The sequence below is a fragment of the Mirounga leonina genome, unplaced genomic scaffold (genome assembly GCF_011800145.1).
Source record: "Mirounga leonina isolate KUSES-001 unplaced genomic scaffold, KU_Mleo_1.0 Mir_165, whole genome shotgun sequence".
Lineage (NCBI taxonomy): Eukaryota > Metazoa > Chordata > Mammalia > Carnivora > Phocidae > Mirounga > Mirounga leonina.
Genome location: NW_023270415.1, coordinates 17,438,021 through 17,463,173, shown reverse-complemented (window position 1 = coordinate 17,463,173; position 25,153 = coordinate 17,438,021). Strand labels below are relative to the sequence as shown.

Genomic DNA, 25,153 nt, shown 5'->3' with positions numbered 1-25,153 from the left:
TGGGGTAAATACCTAGTAGTGCAATTGCTAGGTCGTAGGGTAGCTGTATTTTTAACGGCTTGAGGAACCTCCATACTGTTTCCCAGAGTGGCTGTACCAGCTTGCATTCCCACCAACAGTGTAAGAGAGTTCCCCTTTCTCCACATCCTTGCCAACACTTGTTGTTTCCTGTCTTGTTAATTTTTGCCATCCTAACTGGTGTAAGGTGGTATCTCATTGTGGTTTTGATTTGTATTTCCCTGATGGCTAGTGATGTTGAACATTTTTTCATGTGTCTGTTAGCCATTTGTATGTCTTCTTTGGAGAAGTGTCTGTTTATGTCTTCTGCCCATTTCTTGACAGGATTATTTGTTTCTGGGGTATTGAAATTTGAGAAATTTTTTATAGATCTTGGATACCAGCCCTTTTTCTGTAATGTCATTTGCAAATATCTTCTCCCATTCCATGGGTTGCCTCTTAGTTTTGTTGACTCTTTCCTTTGCTGTGCAAAAGCTTTTTATCTTGATGAAGTCCTAAAAGTTCATTTTTGCTTTTGTTTCCCTTGCCTTTAGAGACATGTCTTAAAAGAAGTTGCTGTGGTCAATGTCGAAGCAATTACTGCCTATGTTCTCCTCTAGGATTTTGATGGATTCCTGTCTCACATATAGGTCTTTCATCCATTTTGAGTTTATCTTTGTGTATGATGCAAGAGAGTGGTCCAGCTTCATTCTTCTGCACGTGGCTGTCCAATTTTCCAGCACCACTTATTGAAGAGAATTTTTTCCACTGGATATTCTTTCCTGATTTTTCAAAGATTAGTTGACCATAGAGTTGAGGGTCCATTTCTGGGTCTCTATCCTGTTCCATTGATCTGATGAGTTAGTTTAAATTGTGCCTCCAAATTTTCAAATATATCAGAATTTTCTAGTTATCTTTTTGTTTTTGATCTCTAGCTTGAGTGCAGTACAGTGAGAAAGCATTTTATTTTATTTAAATCCTTCAAAATTTGAGAGTTGCTTTAGTCTCATTATTTAATTTTATAAGTGTTTCGTGTGTACTTTAAAGACTACATATTCCATACCTGTTAAGTGCTTCATTCTTGATTTTATTTGATAATTTTTTTGTTCAAATCTTCTATACTCTTAGCCATTATACTAATCTATCAAACAAGGTATGTTAAACCTACAGTCTCCCACTATGACTGTAGGTTTACATATTTCTCCTTATAGTTGTCACTTCTTGCTGTATTTTAGGCCATGGTTTTTGAAGCATACAAATTAACAACTGTTACACATTCCTGATGAATTGAACTTTTGTCATTTGAAATATGTCTCTTTATCCCTAGTAACACTTTTTGCCATCACTTTGATATTAATAAAGCAACACCAACTTTCATTGGTAGGCATCTACATAGAATATATTTTTCTCTACTTTAATTTTCAAAGTTTCGGTATGTTTATATATTAGATGTGTGTTTTATGAACACCATATTGTTTTGGTTTTTTAATTCACAATGACAATCTTTTTATTTTAATTGAAGCATTTAGTCTATGTTTATTTTTAATATAATTATTGATATATCTCAGGTTAAATCTACCACTTCCATTTTTTTTTGTCCCATCTAAAATATATTTTCTTTCTTCTCCTTTCTTGCCTTTTTTTGGATTGATTCTTTTTAATTTTTCTGCTTTTTTCCTCTGTTGCTTTGGAAATTACACATTTTTAAAATTCCTCTTGGGAATTTCCTATAGATTACAAAATCCTTATCAGAGTCCAATGTGAAGGTACTTTTTGTCTTTCTCCAAGACAATATAAAAATCTTAGAACATGAACACGATTACTTTCCTCCCAACTTAAGTGTTGTTGGTAGCATGTACTTTAATTCTCTCCATCTCTTAGTCCCTCAAGAATTGCTATTTAATACAATTATTATTTAATGATCTTTTTCACAATTAGTGTTTGTGCGCATTTACTCATTTTCCAATTTTGTTGCTATTGGTTATATCTTACATCTCTAACCATCCATCAAAAATTATTTTCCTTCTGCCTATGAACACCCTTTTGTATATGTTAGTGCAGATCTGCTGATAATTAATTCTTACAGTTTTTGTTTAACTTAAAATTGTCTTTATTTCACCTTCATTTTTGAAGGTTATTTTCCATGGATATAGAATTATAGGTTATCAATTATTTTCTTTTTCACACTGAAGATCTCAGTCCATTGTCTTCTGAATTCCATTATTTCTGTTGAAAAATCTGTTTTAAGTCTAATTGTTGTTCTTTGAAGATAGTTTGTATTTTTTTTTTCTAGTCGCCATAAAGGCTTTACATCATTGGTTTCAGCAGTTTTCCTGTGATGTGCTTTGATATAGATTTCTTTTTATTTGTTCTGCTTGGCTTTTATTGGGCTTCTGGTATATATGGATTGATATTGTTCATGAATCTGGAAAATACACACACGTTGCTTTCAAGTGGTTTTCCTCTCATTCTCTTTTTACTCTCCTTTTCAGACTCCAGTTGCCTTTTTCTAAGACCTTCTTAATAGACCTTCTATGTATTTTATCTTCTTGCATTGTTTCCTGTCCTTTGTAATTTTTTCTTGCTATTTTATTCAGGAGTAGCTTCCAGTCATCTCTAACCTGCTAAACCCTACCTTTGAATTCTGTAGTTTGGTTGCTGTATTTTTTAGTTATAAAATTTATGTGTTCATTTAAAAAATTTGAAATGTCCCTTTTAATAATTTTTAGTTTTCTGTGAAGTTCTCAATCTTGTATTTTATTTCTTGATCAGAGATATTTTAAAATTTGTATCTGATAATTCTAATACCTGAGGTTGTGCATGGTGCTGTGTCTATTGTCTCATTTCTGCTGATTCTTGTTCATATTGTCTTGACTTCTATGCTTATCACTGTGGCCAGATATTGTATTTTAAAAAGTTTAAAAGAATATGATACATAGGTAAGTTGTGAAAAAGTAAATTCTAAGAGTTCTTATCATAAGCAGAAATTTTTTCTCTTTCCTTCTTTTGTATCTATAGGACATGATGAATGTTAGCTGAGCCTATTGCAACCATCATTTCACATTGTATGTAAATCAAATCATCATGCTATACACCTTAAACTTATACAGTGATGTATGTCAATTATTTCCCAATAAAACTGGAAAAAAATTTAAATAGGACTACTAAGAAAATGTTGTCTTATACCAGAGAGCAGTTTTATTTCCTACTTTCAGATATCTGGAGGCACTTATAAGGGGTCATCACAATCCAATATTAGGTACTGAGATTTTTTTCAGTCACCCTGATGGCTTAAAGTTCAGTTAGAGTCCATAAAAGACTGGTGTTTTCCATTATCTATTTCTGTGTAACAAGCTATGGTGAAATTTAATAGCTTAAAACAATAAATATTTTATTAATTTGCCTATAATGTTGTAATTAGGCAGAACTTGGTGGGGAGTTTTTCTGTGCTCTGTTTGGCTTTGGCTAGGACTGCTCAATTGGAGCTGAAGGATTTGTTTCCAAGATGACCTCACTGACCTGCTGGTAATTTGGTGCTGGCTATGGCTGAGAGCTCAGTGAGAGCTGTTGGCTGGGAATTCTGTTCTCCATGTGGCTTCTCCATGTGACTAGATGAGGAGCCCCAATGTATGATAATCTCAGGATAGTCATATTTCTTAAGAGATGGCTAGCTTAAACCAGACTGCAAAAGCAGAAGCTGCTGGGCCTTTTTAGGAATTAGATACACCATCACTTCTACCAGATTCTGTTGGTTAAATTAGGTCAGAGAGCCAGCCCAGATTCAAGAGGGCTATACAAGGACATGAATACCAGGGAATATGGTTTATGGAGGACCACAAAAGTCATAGTGAACCACAGATGATTTACTTCCATTTTGTCCTTTGTCCTGGGGTACAGCACTTCAGAGTCTAAACACAATTGCAGGACTCCCATACTGTTAGGTAAGGTCCCAGATTTTTCTCCTTTCTCCAGAGAGCCCTGCTCAGCCTCTCAGCTTCTCTTCTTCCTTATCCTGACCTAGTCAGCAGTAATTCTTTAATTTCAAATGCTTTTAAGATGTATGTATAAAATTTGGTGGGGACACCAAATTTCCCAGTGGAAGGGACACCTGATCAAAATTACCTTGTCAGTGATAACCAGAAACTCATGGTTATCTTTTATGTCCATCTCCTCTTTCAAGTATAGTCGAGTATATAACTCCCTTTGAACAATGCAGGGGTTAGGATGCCGACCTCCCACCCAGTCAGAAATCCATGTATAACTTTGATTCCCCCAAGACTTAACTACTAATAGCCTACTGTTGACCAGAAGCCTTACTGATAACATAAACAGTCAATTAACTTATATACTGTATTTTTATAATAAAGTAAACTAGAGGACAAAATGTTATTAAGAAAATCATAAGGGGGGTGCCTGGGTGGCTCAGTCATTAAGCGTCTGCCTTCGGCTCAGGTCATGATCCCAGGGTCCTGGGATCGAGTCCCTCATCGGGCTCCCTGCTCCACGGGAAGCCTGCTTCACCCTCTCCCCCTCCCCCTCCCCCTGCTTGTATTCCCTTTCTCGCTGTGTCTCTCTCTGTCAAATAAATAAATAATAAGGAAGAGAAGATACATTTACAGTACTGGGCTGTATTTACCTAAAAAAAAAAAAAAAAAAAAAAATTCCACATAAAAGTGGACCAGCACAGTTCAAACCCGTGTTGTTCAAGGGTCAAGTGTAAATGTTAATTGCATAAAAGGCTTTACACCACTGTTATATAAATAGCCCAAAGATTGCCTCTGTATTGTTTCTTTACTGCAAGCTGAGACCCATTAGTTCAAAAGCTCACCAGTGTAAAACTCAAATTTTTACACATTTAATTTTTTTTAAATAGCCCAAAGAAGCAGATTATCAGCCATTCAGAGCCTACTCACTTTCTATACCTGCAAGACCTCACCCTACATGTGCTGGCTATTGATAAGATAGAGTCCTGTGGTTCTAAGAATCCAAGCTACTATGGCCCTCTGGAGCTGACTCAGAGACTTCCCACTATGCTCCTGAGTGACATCACCTAGACATGTAAGCCCCCTTTCCAACAGTCTTGCCTCTCCTCCTCTCTGAGTTCCCTTGTCCCCTCCCTTCTGAGGGTAGTTCCAAAGCTGTAAGCCTCTGGGTGGTCTCATGCTGTGAGGGTCTTCCCCTCTGAAGCAATCCTGTTTGAGCCCCACCCAATAAAGCTTGTCGTGTGTTACTGCCTCTCATGGTCGTATCTTTTCCCTTGATCAGCCCCCAAGTCCCTTGAACCCTTTACAAACACTTCATGCATTTGTACCCAGTACATTTTCCTTCCCCACAAGAAACTTAATACAGTCTGCTGCTGAAAGAAAGCAGGAACAAGAGTGTTAGTGGGGCTCAAGGAAGAGGAGCCACTGGGTGAGGATTAGTACAGAGTCCTGCAAAAGGGACAGAATAGCAAATTCAGGGCACCATTTAGCTTCAAATTGCAAATAATAATGCCAATACTACTCTACCATGTAATTATTTCTGCAACACCTGCTCCCATAGTATCTGATTCAAGTATTTTGACCACCAAGGCACCCAGGGCCTCTGAACGCCACATTACACAGTCCTATGATTTCCTCACATTTGCAGATGGAATATCAGAACAGCTCACCCCAGCAATTGTCAGGGTGTTCTCTAGTTCTCTGTGATCCACGGTCACATTCGTCATTCAAGACAGATGGCATGAGATAACAATAGGAACCATAAATGATGATCTGTTTTAGAGAATTGATCTTCCCCCCACCTCATATAAAACCAGATGGAGAGTCAAGTGCTGACCTCTAGTGGCAGTCAAAGCAGTGATACCACTTTATGGCAAAAAATCTTCCCAAGTTTTTACTAGACTATATAATAACTTGACTTTATGAGGCATCATACTTGAGTATTTTTTTTAATATGAGAGTTAAAAATACTTAACTTTTGAAAAGTTTAAATTCCAATTGATAAATCTTTGTCTTATATAGTTTTCTGGTCACAATTCTTTTTCTTTTATTTTTTTTAACATTTTTTTATTTTGTTATGTTAATCACCATACATTACATCATTAGTTTTTGATGTAGTGTTCCATGATTCATTGTTTGCGTATAACACTCAGTGCTCCATGCAGAACGTGCCATCTTTAATACCCATCACCAGGCCAACCATCCCCCCACCCCCCTTCCCTCTAGAACCCTCAGTTTGTTTCTCAGAGTCCATAGTCTCTCCTGGTTCGTCTCCCCCTCCAATTTCCCCCCCTTCATTTTTCCCTTCCTACTATCTTCTTTTTTTTTTTAACATATAATGTATTATTTGTTTCAGAGGTACAGGTCTGTGATTCAGCAGTCTTGCACACTTCACAGCGCTCACCACAGCACATACCCTCCCCAATGTCTATCACCCAGCCATCCCATCCCTCCCACCCCCCACCACTCCAGCAACCCTCAGTTTGTTTCCTGAGATTAAGAATTCTTCATATCAGTGAGGTCATATGATACATGTCTTTCACAATTATTTTCTAAGGCTAATTTTAAGAACCAGCTTTTTACCCTCCCTAATAAGGTAGAATAGACTAGAATATTTGTGCACAGTAGATAAAATGTGTCCAATATTAGAAGTATTTGTCTACACCAATCATAAAAGTACTGCTTTAAGAAATAAGGACTTGATGTTCTGACACCAGTAGGCCACTGTAAACCTTCAAGCCTTTAGCAGACCACTACGATCTCTGTGTGTTACATTTTTTTTAATTTTTTTTTTTTTTCTTACCAGCCTATAGCTTGCCCAGAATCTGAGAGCTGCATACAACTTAAGATCTCTGTATTTGGCTCAGGTTTCCAACAGAAGTTTCTGGACCTCTAACTTTATTATGTTTCTTGGGAAAATTTTTGTATTCTTGTTTTCTTAAAGCTAACAATCTTTACTGAACTCTGACATCAAGGGAGAAGAACTGAGATGTAGACGAAATGGCCATACAAACCCTGTCTCCTACTTCCAATGGCAGCACCCACCCCTGGTCCTAGTCAAAGCCCTTAGCAGGCACTTGCTCTCTGTAGGCCTTCTACCTGCTGTCTGACAGCTCAAGTGCTGGTGATAGTGAATTGTGTCAAGGCTGCAAACAGTTCCTAGCAATTTCCAGTGGTGGTCCAGCCTGAAAATTCTTGTAGGGTCCCCAGTGTCTTTATCTTTTAGGTTTCTCAGTGCAAAAATATATAGTTTAACTCCCTGATACATCCTTGTGTTAAGCGTTCACTTTCTTGTTCTCCCTAAACCCATTTTTTAAACTTACCAGGACCTATTCTTCCAGACTGCCAGCCTCACTGACTTAATTTCCTTAACTACACAGTCTGAACCTTGTGGTCATGTGCTTCAGTGCCACTCAAATCAAATGATTCACTTCTATAAATGTCTGGATTTCCTGTCATACCACCAAGGAAATTAGTCTTCCACCGCTTCCACTCCCATTTCTGGGATGACCAACATTGCTGGAGAAAATTGCACAACCATGCAAACTGAGGCCAATAGAGACCTACAATTTTCTACATCAGCTGGTATGCTAAGCTGCTTGCCAATCCTTTTGCTTGGCCTCAGTAAGTTCCCTCTCAAGTCTCTGTGGCAGCTATTCCAACTTTTACAACTTCTCTTTGATTCCTCTTCCTCATTCCCTCACCCTTCTCAACAAGAAACCTCATTTCCTACTTCAAAAGAGGTAAAAAAGCTCATTAGAAGGAAATAATTCTGCGTGATTGTGCCATCTTTCCCTCTTCTTTTTATTTGGAGGGAAGAAGAACCTCTTCTCTTTAAGATTAACCTCGCCAGTGTTTTCTAGGATCTACCTGTGCATCTTCCCAAATCCTGGTCCATCAGTCATCAATCCCTACCCTGCCCCCAACTCCAGTATATTCAATAATCTCTGTTTGTCTTCAGCAAGCAAACATACCCCATCATTTTTTTAAAAAGGTAAACTATATTTATGTCCTCCCCTGCCCTTCAAATTATTGAATTATTTCCTCCTTCCCTTCTTCATAACACTTTTTCAAAGCATAGTTTACACAAAAAGATTGTATCCTCAGTATCTATTCTCTCTTCAACCCACTGTAATCTGATTTCTTGCTCTCCATTCCATCATCCTAACTGAAGCCTTCATTCTACTTGACCTCTCTATAAGGTTTGTTGACCACACCTTCTTTTCCCTTGGTTTCCAAGATGTCTTCCTGATTCTTGCCCTGTCCTGACCGGGAGGCTAGACAAGGCAGTGCAGACATATGTGGGTCTCTTGAGGCCAAGGCTGGCAGGACTATTATCCAAAGGGACCAGTGCACCAAAAGCAAGTGAGTATTCAAACACCAAGTAAGGATAGGGCAGACAAAGAACTGGGAAGCCAGGAGCAGGAACTTGAGAGTAAAGTGGACATGTCAGATACAGGATTTTATTCACTCTCCATAAACCAAAGGAAGGTCACTTCTCATAAAAAGGACTGGGAACAGAATAGGCAATCTGACTGTGTTGCTACAGTCACCTATGTTTATCATTTCTCTTGTGCTCACCAGTTAAATCAGTAGTTTTCAACATCTGATGCTCAGAATCATCTGTGAATGGGATGTTGTTTTTAAAAAACTCATGTGTCATGGCTCTACTATTAGAGGTTCTAATTCTGTAGGTCTGGGACATCTGTATGCTTGCAAAAGCTCCACAGTTGATTTGGCTGTGCACCAAAGTCTGGTTTTGAAGTTTTACTGTTATTCTATTTAACACATCTTTCTCTCTTTCCTTCCTCTCCTTTCCTCTTTTCTTTCCTTTTTCCTTCCTTCCTTCCTTCCTTCCTTCCTTCCTTCCTTCCTTCCTCTCTTTCTTCCACTCTTTTTCTTTTCTTTTCTTTTCCTTTCTTTTCTTTTCTTTCTTTCTTTCTCTTTCTTTCTTTCTCTTTCTTTCTCTTCATTCCTTCCTTAATTGTGGTAAAAAAAAACAAAAAACAACAACAAACCCATAACATAAAACTACCATCTTGATCACTTTAAAGTGTACAGATCAGTAGCATTAGCTATATTCACGTTGCTGTGCAACAGAGCTCTAGAACTTTTTTTACCTTGCAAAGCTGAAGCTGAAGCTGAAGCTCTGTATCTGTTGAACAACTTCCCATTTCCTCCTCCCCACTCCCAACCCCTGGAAACCACAATTCTAACTTTGTTTCAATGAATTTGAGTAGATAGAACTTTGTTTTTGTTGTTTTGTTTTGTTTTGTTGTTTTTAAAAATATACTACTGAATTGCCAACTTCCAAGCTATTTAACACTTTCTTAACAACTTTTTTTGGAATGCTATTAATTTTTTGATGCTTTTTTTCCCATGGTAGTTTAACATATTTTATAATATTTACGGCAAAGCATCGTGTACACATATCATCATGTTGTGGCAATTTGATCTTTATTAAAAGTAGCCTGCTCCTTTTGTTTTATATTTTTATACAGGAGTTATTTATTTTATAACTGAAAGTTTGTACCTTTTGACTATCCTTTAGCCATTTTACTCCCACCCTTTGCCTTTGGCAACCACCAATCTGTTCTCTGCATCTATGAGTTTTTTCTTTTTTTTAGATTCCACATGTAAGTGAGATCATAAGATATTTGTCTTTCTCTGTGTGACTTATTTTGCTTTGGATAATGTCCTGAAATTTCTCCACATTGTTGTAAATGATAGGATTTCCTTCCTTTTTATGGCTTGATAACATTCCATTGTATATATGCCACATTTTCTTTATCAATTCATCCATCAGTGGACACTTAGGTTGTTTCTATGTCTTGGCTATTGCAAATAATGCTGCAATAAATACAGAGGTACATATATCTTTTCTAGGTGGTTTTTTCATTTCCCTCAGATAAATACCCAGAAGTGGAATGGGCACTTAGGTTCTTTCTATGTATTGGCTATTGCAAATAATGCTGCAATGAATACAGAGGTACATATATCTTTTCCAGATGTTTTTTTCATTTCCTTCAGATAAATACCCAGAAGTGGAATTGCTGGATCATATAGTAGTTATAGTAGTTTTATTTTTTATTTTATGAGGACCCTCTATAATGTATTCCATAGTGACTTCACCAATTTACATTCCCACCAACAGTGCACAAGGTTCCCTTTTCTCCATATCATCACCAACACTTATCTTTTGTCTTTTTTTAAATTTTTTTTTTAAGATTTTATTTATTTGTGAGAGAGAGAATGAGAGACAGAGAGCATGAGAGGGAGGAGGGTCAGAGGGAGAAGCAGACTCCTGCTGAGCAGGGAGCCTGATGTGGGACTCGATCCCAGGACTCCAGGAGCATGACCTGAGCCGAAGGCAGTCGCTTAACCAACTGAGCCACCCAAGCGCCCTATCTTTTGTCTTTTTGATACTAGCCATTATGACAGGCATGAGGTGATATCAGTGTTTTTGATACACAATATTATATTAGTTTCAGGTATACAACATCATGATTCAACAACTTGATATGTTATGCTCACCACAAGTGTAGCTACAATGGTATTACAATACCATGGACTATTTCCCTACAGTATACCTTTCATCTCCCTGATTTATTCATTCCATAACTGGAAGCCTGTACTTTCCCCTTTACCCATTTTTCCCATTCTGCCCCTCTACCCCCCAGCAACCATCAGTTTGTTTTCTGTATTTATGGGTCTGTTTCTGCTTTTGGTTTTTTGTTTGTTGTTTGGTTTGTTTTTTAGATTCCACATATAAGCAAAATCACAGTATTTGTCTTTCTCTGTTTAACTTTTTTCACTAAGCATAGTACCCTCTAGGTCCATCCATGTTGTTGCAAATGGCAAGATCTCATTCTTTCTTATGGCTGAGTAATATTCCATTATAGTATATATACGTGTATACATGATCTAATACATGCATATATACCACTATATATATATATATACACACATACACACACACACACACACATACACACCACATCTTCTTTATCCATTCATCTATTGATGAACACTTGGGTTGCTTCCATATCTTGCCTACTGTAAATAACTATAATAAATAGTGGTTCATATCTTTTCAACTTATTGTTTTCATTTTCTTTGAACAAATACCCAGTAGTGGAATTGCTGGATCATATGGTATTTCTATTTTTAATTTCTCGAGGAACCTCCTCTATACTGTTTTCCACACTAGCTGCACCAATTTACATTCCCACCAGTAGTGCACCAGCGTTTTCTTTTTTCTTTACCAATACTTGCTATTTCTTGTCTTTTGTGTTCTAGCCATTTTGACAAGTGTTAGGTGATAGCTCATTGTAGTTTTGATTTGCATTTCCCTGATGATTAGTGATGCTGACTATCTTTTCATGTGTCTGTTGGCCATTTGTATGTCTTCTTTGGAAAAATGTCTGTTTAGGTACTCTGCCTATTTTTAATTGGATTATTTGTTTTTTGGTGTGGTGTTATAGAAGTATTTATATATTTGGGATATTAACCCCTTATCCAATATGTCATTTGTGACTAAAGATTACTGCCAGGGCATCTGGGTGGCTCAGTCATTAAGCGTCTGCCTTCGGCTCAGGTCATGATCCCAGGGTCCTGGGATGGAGCCCTGCGTCAGGCTCCCTGCTCCACGGGAGGCCTGCTTCTCCCTCTCCCACTCCTCTTGCTTGTGTTGCCTCTCTTGCTTTGTCTCTCTCTGTCAAATAAATAAAAAATCTTAAAAAAAAAAAGATTACTGCCTATGTTTTCTTTTAGGAGTTTTATGATTTCACGTCTTATATTTAGGTCTTTAATTCACTTTGAGTTTATTTTTGTGTATGGCTTGAGAAAGTGGTCCAGTTTCATTCTTTTGCATGTAGCTGTCCAGTTTTCCCAGGACCATTTATTGAAGAGACTGTCTTTCCCATTGTATATTTTTGCCTCCTTTGTTGTAGATTAATTGACCATATAAGCATGGGTTTATTTCTGGGCTCTCTATTCTGTTCTCTTGATCTATGTGTCTTATTTTTGTGCCAGTACCATACTGTTGATTACTACAGCTTTGTAGTATATCTTGAAATCTGGGATTATGGTATCTCCAGTTCTGTTCTTCTTTCTCAAAATTGGTTTGGCTATTGGGGGGTCTTCTGTAGTTCATATAAATATTAGTATTATTTGTTCTGGTTCTGTAAAAAGTTCTGTTGGCATTTTGATAGGGATTGCACTCAATCTGTAGATGGCTTTGGGTAGTATGGGCACCACCTAAGTTTTCTTCTAGGCTTTTTATGACTTTAAGTCTTACATTCAAATCTTTAATCCAATTTGAGGTAATTTTTATATATGGTGTAAGGTAGTGGTCAAATTTCATTCTTTTGCATGTAGCTGTGTAGTTTCCCCAGCACCATTCACCATTTATTGAAGAGACTGTCCTTTCCCCATTGTATATTCTTGCTTCTTTTGTCATAAGTTACAAATTGTTTCTTTATATGACTGAATAATATTCTATTATATGGATGTACCACATTTTGTTCATCCATCAGTTAATGGACATTTAGGTTGTTTTCATTTTTGGCTATTATGAATAATGCTATTATGAATGTTCATGTACAAGGTTTTGTGTGAATGTTTTCAGTTCTCTTGGGAATATACTTAGGCACACAATTGTTGGGTGATATGATAACTCTATATATAACTTTTTGAGAAATTACTAGACTATTTTTCACAGTGGATGTAGCATTTTACATTCCTACCAGAAATGTATGAGCAGTCTAATTTCTCTATATCCTTCCCAACATTTTTTTAATGGTAGCCAACCTACTAAAAGTGAAGTGGTGTCTTATTGGGGTTTTGATGTGCATTTTCCTGATGAGTAATGTTGATTTTAATCAAGTGATTATTGGCAACTTGTATATCTTCTTTGGAAAACTGTCTATTCAAACACTTTGCCCATTTTTTTTTTGAAAGACCTATACTCTTAAAACTTTATTTTTTATTTTTTTAAACTTTATTTTTTCTAATTTTATTTTATTATGTTATGTTAGTCACCATACAGCACTTTGCCCATTTTTAAATTGAGTTGTCTTTTTATTGTTGAGTTGTAAGTATTCTTTATATATTCTGGATATTAAACACATATTAGATGTCTGATTTGAATATTTTCTACAGTTCTGTGAGCTGTCTTTTTATTTTCCTAAAAGAGTCCTTTCGTGCACAACAGTTATTAATTTTGATGAAGTCCAGTTTATCTGTTTCCTCTTTTGTATCATATTTTAAAAAACAGTTGCTTAATCTAAGGTCTTAAAGATTTGTACCAAGTTTCCTTCTGATTTTTGTAGTTTTAGGTCTTTGATGCATTTTGATTAAGTTTTGTATAAGGTGTGAGGTAGAAGACCAAATTCATTCTTTTTTTTTTTTTTAAGATTTTATTTATTTATTTGAGAGAGAGAGAGAGCACATGAGAGGGGGGGAGGGTCAGAGGGAGAAGCAGACTCCCTGCTGAGCAGGGAGCCCGATGCGGGACTCGATCCTGGGACTCCAGGATCATGACCTGAGCTGAAGGCAGTCGCTTAACCAACTGAGCCACCCAGGTGCCCAAATTCATTCTTTTCCATGTGGATATCCAGTTATTCCAGCACTATTTGTTGAAAAGATTTTTCTTTCTCTCATGGAATGGTTTTGGCATCCTTATTGAGATTCACTTGTCTATAGATGTATGGTTAATTTCTGAACTTTTAATTCTATTCCATTGATTTTTGTATCTGTCTTTATGCCAGTACCACACTGTTTTTATTACTAAAATTTTGTAATAAGTTTTGAAATCAGGAAATGTTGAATCCTGCAACTTCATCTTTTTCAAGATTCTGTTTTGTTATTCTAGGTTCTTTGCATTTCATTTACATGTGAATTTTAGGATCAGTTTATCCAATCCTGCAAAAAAAGGTAGTTGGAATTTTGATAAGATTGCATCAAATATGTAGATTCATCTTAATAATATTTAGTCTTACAATCTGTGAACATGGGATGTCTTTCCATGTATTTAGGCCTTTAATTTCTTTCAACAATGTTTTGTAGTTTTCAGTGTAAGTCTTTTACTTCCTTGGTTAAATTTTTGCCTAAGTATTTTATTCTTTTAGATGTTATTATGAATAGAATTCTTTTCTTAATCTTATTTCTGGATTGTGCTAGCATATAGATTTTTGTATATTGAACTTAAGTCCTAAAACTTTGCTGAACTCATTTGTTAGCTCTAGTTGTGTGTGTATGTGCACACTGGTATGTATTCAGTATGTTTTTCTATGTATAAGATCATGTCATCTGTAAATAGATTTAGTTTTCTTTCTTTCCTATCTGGACTCCTTTTATTTCTTATTCTTGCTGAATTGCCTTAGTATAAATTCCAATACACCATTGAAGGAAGTAGTGAGAGAAGACATTCCTACCTTGGTTCAGATCCTAGGGGGAAAGTTTTCAATCTTTAACTCTTAAATATGAAGATAGCTATGGGTTTTTTATAGATGCCCCTTACCAAGTTGAGAAAATTCCCTTCTATTGCTAGTTTGTTGAGTATTTTTATCATGAAGGGGTACTGGGTTTTGTCAAAAGCCTTGTCTGCATCTATCAAGATGAATATGCCATTTTTTTCTCTAGTCTTTTTTTTTTAAGATTTATTTATTTAATTTAATGAGAGAGGGAGTGAGTGGGGGGGAGGGGCAGAGGGAGAGGGAGAGAGAGTCTCCAGCAGAATCCCCACTGATCATGTAGCCCAATGTGGGGCTGAATTTCAGGACCTTGAGATCATGACCTGAGTTGAAATCAGGAGTCAGATGCTTAATGGAGCCCCCCAGGTGCCCTATTCTCTATTCTACTAATATGGTAAAATACATTGATTTGCATATATTGACCCAACTTTATATTCTTAGAATAAATGATACTTGTCATGGTGTATCATCTTTTTAATATGTTGTTGAATTCAGTTTGCTACTATTTTGTTGAGGATTTCTGCATCTATATTCATAAGATTGATTATCCTGTACTTATCCTGTGATGTCTTTAACTTTAATATCAGGGTAACCCTGGCTTTATAGAAGAAGTTAGGATATGTCCTCTCTCCTACTTTTTTGGAAGAACTTGAGAAAGCATTATTGTTATTTTTCCTCCTTCTCCTTCTCCTTGGTAGAATTCACCAGTGAAGCCACCTGGATAGGGACTTTTCATTGTTGGATATATTTTTTTGATTATGGACTCAATCTTCACATTTTATAGATCTATTTAGATTTTCTATTTCTTCTTGAGTGAATTTGTTAGTTTGTGTGTGTCTAAGAATTTGTTCATTTTATCTAGGTTGTTCATTTTATTTTATTTTATTTTATTTCTTTTCTTTTATTATTTCTTTTATTTTATTTTATTGTGTTATATTAGTCACCATACAGTACGCCATTAGTTTTTGATGTAGTGTTCCGTGATTCATTGTTTGTGTATAACACCCAGTGCTCCATGCATTACATGCCTTCCTTAATACCCATCACCGGGCTAACCCAGCCCCCCAGCCCCCTCCTCTCTAAAACGTTCAATTTATTTCTCGAAGTCCATAGTCTCTCATGGTTCGTCTCCCCCTCTGATTTCCCCCCCTTCAAACTCAACACCCAAAAAACAAATAATCAAGTCAATAAATGGGCAGAAGACATGAACAGACACTTCTCAAAAGAAGACATACAAATGGCTAACAGACACATGAAAAAATATTCATCATCATTAGCCATCAGGGAAATTCAAATCAAAACCACATTGAGATACCACCTTACACCAGTTAGAATGGCAAAAATTGACAAGGCAAGAAACAAGAAATGTTAAGAGAGGTTGTGGAGAAAGGGGAACCCTCTTACAGTGTTGGTGGGAATGAAAGTTGGTAGGTTGTCAAATTTTATTGGTAAGCAATTGTTCATAGTATTCTTTTATAATTTTTTTTCTTGTAAGGTCAGTTGTAATGTCCCTGTGCTTTTATTCCATATTTTAGTAATTTGAGTTTCCTCTTTCTTTTGGTCAGTTTAGGTAAAAAATTGTCAATCTTGTTAGTGTTTTCAAATAACAAGCTTTTGGTTGTGTGGATTTTCTCATTCTTTTATTCTCTATTTCACTTATTTTCACTCTAATCTTCACTATTCTTTTTTCCCTCATGCTTTTTGTCTAGTTTGTGATTCTTTTCCTAGTTTCTTAAAGTGGAAGATTAGGTTATTTGAGATCTTTCTTCCTTTTTAATGTAGGCATTTGCTATTCTAAGTTCCCTTCTGAGAATTACTTTCACTGCATCCCATAGTTTTTGTATGGTGTGTTTTTGCTTTCATTGATCTCAAAGTATTTTCCAATTTCCCTTGTGATTTCTTCTTTGATGCATTAGTTATTTAGGAGTGTGTTGTTTAATTTCTACACGTTTCTGAATTTTCCAAATTTCCTTCTGTTATTGATTTCAAATTTCATTCCATTGTAGCCAGAGAACACACTTCGTTTGACTTAAATGTTTCTGAATTTATTGATACCTGTTTTGTGGCCAAACATATGGCTTAACATGGAGAATGTTCCATATGCACTTGTGTTATTGGGTAGAGTGTTCTATAGATGTACAGTAGTTCTAACTGGTATATGGCATTGTACAAGTCTTCTGTTTCCTTGCTGATTTTCTGTCTAGTTGTTCTGTTCACTATTGAAAGTGAGGTATTGAAGTCTCCAATTACTACTGTTGAACCATCTGTCCTTCCCTTCAATTCTTCAGTTTTTTCTGCATGTATTTTGGGGTTCTGTTTGTTGTTAGGCACATATTTGTTTCTAATTGCTACATATTCTTAAAGGATTGACTTAAAAAAAATGTCCTTTTTTGTTTCTGATAACTTTATCTTAAAGTTTATTTTGTCTGATACTAGTATAGCCACTCCAGCTCTCTTTGGATTACTACTTCCATATAATATTTTTGTCCGTACTTTCACTGTCATCCTATTTGTCTTTGAATCTAAGATGAGTGTTTCTAGAGACAGCATACAGTTGGATCATTTTATAAAAATCCACTTGCCAATCTCTGTCTTTTAGTTTGAGAGTTTAATCCATTTATATTTAAAGTAATTCCTGATAAGGAAGGACTTTTGCCATTTTTCTATTTGTATGTTTTTTTTTTTTTTTTTAAGTAGACTCCATGACCAGCGTGGATCCCAATGCAGGGCTTTAACTTATGACCCTGAGATCAAGACCTGAGCCAAAATCAAGAGTTGAACACTTAATCGACTGAGCCACCCAGGCACCCTTCTATTTGTATTCTTACATCTTTTTTGTTCAATTCTCCTATTATTATTATTGGCTTCTCTCCATTACTAGGAATGATATAATTCCTGTATCATTTCTTTTATATATTTTTAAGGCTTTTTGTGTGTATGTGGTTACTCTTGGGATTACCATTAACATCTTTGACTATCTAGTTCATATTAATATGCTGTCAAAAGTATACAAAAACTTCTGTTATAGTTCCACCTCCCCAGAGTTTACAACTCTGCCTTAGCCTTTACTTCCAGCTATTGCTGCAAATTACATCCTTATACATTCTGTGTCATTCAACATAGATATATAATTATTGCTTAATGCAGTTGTCTTTTAAATCAGATAGAAAAAAGAGGATCTACAAACATATTTACCTGTGAAGTTGCTTTTACTGGTGTTCTCTAATTTTTCATGTAGATTCAAATTTTGGTCTAATGTTCATTTCACTCTGAAGGATTCCTTTTGGCATTTCGTATAGGAAAGGTCTGCCAATGACTCAGTTATTCATTTATCTAGAAATAAATGAATATCTCCTTCATTTTAGATGGATAATTTTGCTACATATAGAATTTTTGGTGGACATATTTTCTTTCAGTGCTTTGACTATATATCATCCCACTGCCTTCTGGCCTCATGGTTTCTAATGAGAAATCAGTTGTTGATCTTATTGAGGATCCCTTATACATGATGAGTCACTTCTCTCTTGCTACTTGAAATATACTCTGACTTTGAATGGTTGGTTATGACATATCTCAGTGAAGATTTTCATGAGTTTATTCTACTTGGAGTTCATGGAACTTCTTGGATGTATAGATTAATATTTTTCATTAAATTGGAAAGTTTTCAGCCATTATTTAATCAGATATTCTTTCTGCCCCTTTCTCTCTTTCCACTCATTATATATATGTGTGTATATATATATATATATATATATATATGAATGCATGATGCTATACTCAGGTCTCTTGGGATCTGTTCATTTTTCTTCATTCTTTTATCTTTATGTTACTCAGACTGTATAATCTTAATTGACCTATCTTCAATTTCACTGATTCTTTCTTCTGCCTGTTCAAATTACCTATTGAATTCCTCCAGTAAATTCTTCATTTCAGTTACTATACTTTTCAACTCCAGAATTTCTATTTTGGTTCCTTTATATAAATTCATTTTTTAATTGATATGCTTTATTTAGTGAGGTATCATTCTCAACCTTCCCTTCAGTTCTTTAGACATGGTTTCCTTTAACCTTTAAACATATTTAGCTTATTTAAAGTTTTTGTCTAACATGTCCAGATTTGGAGCATTCTCAAAGGCAGTTTCTACAGATCCCTCCTTCCCCCAATATAGACCTTACTTTCTTGTTTCTTTGCATGCCTCATATATTTTTTTGAAAACTGGACATTTTGAATATTATAATTTGGCAGCTCTGCAAATTAGACTCTCCCCTGTCCCAATGATTTTTAATTGTTGCTTATTGTAATTGTTTATTCAGTGACTTTTCTGATCTAATTTTGTAACATCTGTATTAGTCATGTGTGGCCACTGAAGTCTCTGTTCCATTAGCTTACCAACTAAGGATTAGACAGAGATTTTCTTACCTAGAACCAAGAATCTCCCAGCCTTCACTGGTGGGCTTTGTATGTATGTTAGGACACATCTTCAATGCTGAGCCAGACAGTTTACAACTCTGCCTTAGCCTTTACTTCCTGCTTGTACAGATCTACAAGGTCAGCCAGAATTGAGAACTTAGGGCTTTCTCAGGTCTTTCCTGAGTGTGTACAGCTGTGGGAAGGTGAGTAGCTTCTAGATTCCCAAAGATATGTCAGAACTAATTTCTTAATAGAAACTAGCATAGTTTCTAGGACAAGAATCAAGTCAATCTATTCCACTCACCACAGTCTCCCTTATTTTGCTTGTCTTTCTGTATGTATCTTTCAACCTTACTAAATCTAACTCTTTATAAGGTGAGCCCTTTAAGTGGTACAAATTACATGTATATAGATAGACATAGATACATAGATAGATATGTGTATTCATTTCTCATAGTATAATATAAATATGTATCCAAAACTAAATGGACATTGAGTGAATGAGTGAGTGGGAAAAAATTCATTGATCATAATGATTCTAGTGCCCAGGAAAGAAATGAAGTTGTGTGAAGAACTAAGAGGCCCAAGTAGATTTGCTATGGAACAAGGGAGGTTATGCCGCTGACCTGAAAGATAACTCTGACATAGCCTCATATAATCTTCTTTTTAGTGGAAGGTTTTAGAATTCAGGAAACAAATTAGTACTGATAGAGATTAATTTCAATTTATCTTGTGAGCTTGAATCATCACTTTGCCTTGTAAATATTTACAATTCTTCTATTAGCTATGCATTCCCCTGACATTTACACTTTATTCATAAGCAGCCTCTGTTATGACCTATAATTGCTAATAAAGATGGGTAAAAGCACTACAGATTGGGGTTGCCACAGATCACTATGGAAATGACACTCTTTCCTGCTTCTTGTGAAAATAGCATTTGCCTCATGTTGGTCTACTCTGAGCAAACTCACCTCTTCAGAGGAGGATGATTTCCAGAAAGTTCCATGTGAAATTGAATGAAGTAGAAAAATCAAGTCCCTGATACCCTGTGAAAGAATATTTGGTACCTCATCGACAAGCTCATTCATGAGGCACAGAAACCCAGATGCTAATGTACAAAACTAGTTCACTCTGATTTTGTGGTTTTCTGAGGAGCTAAGGAAGGGCTAGATATTTGTCTCATTTCTCATCTAGTAGGCCAGCATTTTGTTAGACTCTTGTACCCAAAATGCTAGGAAGACCAGTTGGCTTCCCTTTTTGGCATCATAATTTTGTTTCTATCTAAATTAAAAAATGTACACATCAGTGTAAATAAAAACTAACATTTAAGTTGCATATGAGATTTTGAATACCCAAGACACATTTTCTATATTACATAACTGGCTCTATTTTCTCAGAGTTTTCCTTTCCTTATCCCCTAACTACATTTTACTTGAAGGTCTCACAGCCCTAAAAAAATGTACTGTGTCCCAATCTGAAACTATGGTCTTTCCTTGCTGAGCTGTCCCTTTCTTCACTGGGTCAGTGAATGACTTCCTGTTCAGCTAAGTGACAAAACATTTGAGAAAAGTTCCTGAAGAAGCTGAGAATATTAGTATGGAGAAACAGACATATACCCACAGGCAAAATCTATTTGTTGACCAATTCATTTTTGAATTTGGTAAATATTAGCTAGGACTAATGGAAGTGCAATGGAAGACAAAACATAATGCCTGCCCCGAGGGACTTGATGGAATGGGAAAGGCAGAAAAGAAGAGTGAATTACAACCTGTGAGGATTTCATGCTCTGATTGAACAGCACAGTGAGTTATGGAACATATAAAGGGCTGCAGGGAAGGCCCCCATAGGCCTTCTCTCCCAAATCAACCTAAATGGCTCCTTGTAATCATTTTGGGTATGATGTTTAGGTTTCCTTCTCTCTCTCTCTTTCCCGCCCTCCCTCCCTCTATCAATTAGATTCTAATTTTTTGCTTATATGTTCCTTAAAATAAATTTGAGAAATTGTCCTGTCAACATTTTTAACTTGGTATCTAAATTTTTTTGTAAGATAAAACAGATGCAAAGGGTGTAATTTTCAGCATATTACAGACATTGGCATGTTAAAATAAAACAGTTGTAACACTATTTTAAATGTATTCAACAGAATACATCACAGAATCTAAACACACAATCACACATACAACATACACACTCACTCTCACACATACATGTGCATGCATGCATACACACATTTCTTGGAGAGTCTTCTTACACCTATGCCCCAGCAAACTTTGAAGAATGCTTCCATAGGCCTCTTTCTCTGCTGCCTTATATATTCTTTGTGGTACCCAGTAACTGTGTGCCAGAACTTGGCTAAACACTTTACATGTATCATTTCTTTTAATCCTTAGCAACCCTCTGAAGTCAGTACTGTTTTCTGCATTTTACTGCATTTTACTTATGAAGAAAATGAGGCTAAGAGAAGAGGTTTGAATCCAGGTCTTTCTGACTTCATACCCTCTACTCTTAACTGCTGCTACTTTATACTTAAAATTCACTGCAACTGAGGGATTTTAGTGTTAAAATCAACATGGAACATCTTAAAGAGAATATATAACTCCTAGAACTCCCCAAACTGCTTTGCTTTTCTCCACAGCACTTACCAATATCTGATAGACTGTATATTTTATTTATTATTAAGCCTACCTGCTCCCCCAGCCCAGAATATAGGCTTCAGGAATATAGGGATTTCATCTCTTTTGTTCAATGCAATTTTCTCAGTGCCTAAAACAGTACTCAGTAAATATTTGTTGAATAATGAACTAGACTTGTTGTTATAAAGCCACTAGGATTCTAAGAGACTCTAGACATACTATATGCTACATGCTCTGATCAGCCTTCCTGGCTTCATTTTAAGTAGACAGCAGTATGAGGTATAGATCAACAATCTACTGTGTTTGGAGTGAAGGATTTTTATGTGCCAGTCAGTATCAAGAAAAGAAGGGTCTAATGACACACCTAAAGTGTATGTATGTATGTATGTATGTATGTATGTATGTATTTATTTATTTATTTATTTGCCTCATTCAAGTTACCAAGGAGAACACAGAGTCAGGTAGCTTTGTTGTAGGGCTATGATAGGGATGCCATCTTTGAGCCATCACAGTGAGGGCTAGGAGTTTGGGCTATTCATGGCATGCTTGGAAGTTTGGTGGCTAGGGCCTCCCAGAAATCTCCCAGGGCTGAAGAGCCTTATTGTAATATTTTGGAGTATATTAGTTTGTATAGTTTTCTTAATGTTTGAGTATGTATATATAATTTATCACAGTCTACTGATATCAGTGTTTTACCAATCTAAGTACAGAAACTTTTCATTTAGGTTTTCTTTTCCTCCCCACTTTTAAATATCATTGTCTTGAGTATCAGATGGTGTTAGAATTTTTGTGCCAATTGTCATATATAATTCAGAAAATTCATGAAGATGAGAGTATATTGTATTTACCCATATTTCTGCATTTTCCATTGTTCTTTCTTCCTTCCTTAATGATGCAAGATTCCTTCCTTTATTATTTCTTTTGTAATATGTTCTTTAGCCATTCTTTAAGAGTAAATCTGGCTAAGTGACAAAATCTTTTAGTTTTCCTTCATGTGGGAATTTTTTTATTTTCCCTTAAATCCCTAGGTATAGTTTCCACAGATATAGAATTTGCAGTTGACAGTAATTTTCTTTCTTTTCTTTCTTGAAAAATTGTGTGCTACTTCTGGCCTCTGTTGTTTCAGATGAGAAATCTGTTGTCTTTTGAATTGGTATCCCTCTATAGGTAATGTCTTATTTCTCTCTGGCTGCTTTCAAGATATTTTCTTTGTCTCTAGTTTTCAGAAATATAATTATGATGTGTCTGGGCATGGATTTCTTTGGATTTATCCTTTTTGGAATTCACTTAGCTGCTTGATCTGTGAATTTATATGTTTTGTTATATTTGGGAAATTTACAGTCATTATTTCTTTGAATACTCTTTCAGGCCCACTCTCTTTCTCCCCTTCTAGGACACCAGTTCTACTCTTTTGCTATGGTCTTATAGGTTCCTGAGGCTCTGTTTGTTCGTTTTCAGTTTATTTTCTCTCTTTTGTTCAGATTGGGTTAATTCTTTGGATCTGTCCTCAACTTCACTGATTCTATCCTGTCAGTTGCACTCTACTATTGAGCTCTTCAAGGTATTTTTATTATTTCTGTTATTTTTCAGTCCTATAATTTCTATTGGTTCTGTTTTGTAATTCCTATTTCTCTGCTGAAATTTTCTATTTTTTTCACTTGTTTCAAAAGAATTTATAATTGTTTGTTGAATTTTTCTTATGATAGTTACTTGTCAGATAATTCTAGTACCTGGTTCATCTCAGTGTGAGACTCAAAGGATTATCTTTTCTCATTCAAGTTGCAATTTTCTTGCTTGTTGTTTTTTTGTATGATAAGTGATTTTAATTGTATCTGGGCATTTTGGCTATTAGGAGACTCTGGGTCCTACTTAAATTTTTTATTTTTACAGCTATTTACTCTGTTTAGATTTAGCATATTGGTCATAGGCTCCTTTTGTGGGCTGTGGCTCCAATGACAGTCTAATTTTCAGAGCCTTGATGGTACTGTGTTTGTCTTGTCTCCTTTTCTGAGGCCCCACTGGTACTTGTTGGTATTAGCTGAGAAAGTAGAAGGAACTTCCCAGGTTGAGTGGCTTGGTGCCATTATGTGGAGGAAGGAAATCTCCAGGCTACAGAGACAAAAAGCAATTTTGGGGCTGGGTGCTTGTTGTGGAAGAATCCCACTTGCTTATTTCCCCTGTCAGGTGGAGTCTGGGTGGGAGAGAGGAGTCTCAGACTGGTGGGAAAGTTCTCTGGTAGGTTACTGTTAGGGGAACATTCAGTTGGTTCTTCTTGCTATTCTTCTGGGCTTGTCTAGAGTTGTTGGCAGGACTCTTGCTCAGTTCGGAGGAAGAATAAGGCTATCTGGCTGCCTTCTCTTGCTAGACTGGGCGTCAGGACAGGCTGGGCCTGGGTTACATTCTCTTGGATGGAGAATCATAACATGCCCTGCCACTGTGTTGTTCCCTTGGTCCTCTGGTCCCTAACTAATTCATCTTCCTCTTTCTACCTTTTAGGGTTCTTCTTTAGTTGTCTCTTGTGTTATTTCCAAGGCTTTTAGTCATGCTTGACAGGAAGGGGCAGAGAGAAACAAGTCTACACCATTTTGCTCAGATCAGAAGGTCTCTATATAAGCTTATATAGGCCTAAAATCTCTCTGGAAGGTACACAAAAAATTGTCTTCCCTGAGGAGGGACACTGGGGAATATGAGTAGGAGGGAAACTTTTTTTTGTATATGTGTTTGCATGTTCTCATTTTAATCAGGTGACTATATTAGCCGTTCAAAAATAAAAATAAAATGTAAAAGAAGAAATCTAATTCAGCCTTGCTTTCAAGAGCACAACCAAGGATTACAACATTGGTCAAGTAGAGTATGGATTCAACAATTTGTAATTTTATTAAATTTCACTGACTTTTAATTTCACTATATTGTGACTGCTTTGAGCCAGATCTCTGAATATAAGAATAATGTTCTCAGTGGATTTTCAGCCTGCTCATATATTTTGAATAACTTGCAGAATACAAATGTGTAATTTAGATAGAAGTAGATGCTTTTGGCAGCATACTAGCACCCTAATCAGCTGAAAAAATGATATTTGTATGACATTAAAACAAAATTAATAGCAAGACACTGATTACATGAAAAGATTTTAGGTTGTAATTATTAAACTTGCAAACAACTCAGCATAATTAGTGCCTTAATTAGGATATGGTCTGAAATTTTAGCTTACAAAATTAATTGAGGCAATTAAAAGTCACATTTGTAAAGTGGATTTTAAAGCTTACAAGGTAGTTAGATACCACTTTTTTTCTCATTTTGGGAAGCATCTTTATAGGTAGAGTAAGCTTGCAGTGCAATTACTTTGATTCCAAACCCCCATTTCCAGCACAGTGTCTAAGCCTGAAGCCTTAAGAATCAAGTTTAGTAACTTTCAGCCAAGGGTATCTACACACAGAAGGTTGAGCAGCTCCCAGGCATACTCCTAAATAACTCTGGGGAGCAATGAAACAGCAAAGACTTTCTGTCCCCAGAACCTTAATTGCAATATAAACTAAAAGATTGATAGTGACTTTGGATCAAGCTCCTTGACCATTTTCACAGAACTATTTGGATCCAAATGGCAATTTTCACCTCTGTCATTTATTCTTCACACGCTTCTTGAAGGCATTAAAAC

General features: G+C 36.0%; 1 protein-coding gene and 1 long non-coding RNA gene across 2 annotated transcripts in view; one reads left to right on the top strand and one right to left on the bottom strand.

Annotated features, from left to right (window-relative positions):
- LOC118014881 overlaps positions 1-25,153 on the top strand; it is a 170,072-nt gene that overhangs the window by 52,195 nt on the left and 92,724 nt on the right. The window lies entirely within an intron of this gene.
- DNAJC5B (DnaJ heat shock protein family (Hsp40) member C5 beta) overlaps positions 1-25,153 on the bottom strand; it is a 74,373-nt gene that overhangs the window by 28,817 nt on the left and 20,403 nt on the right. The window lies entirely within an intron of this gene.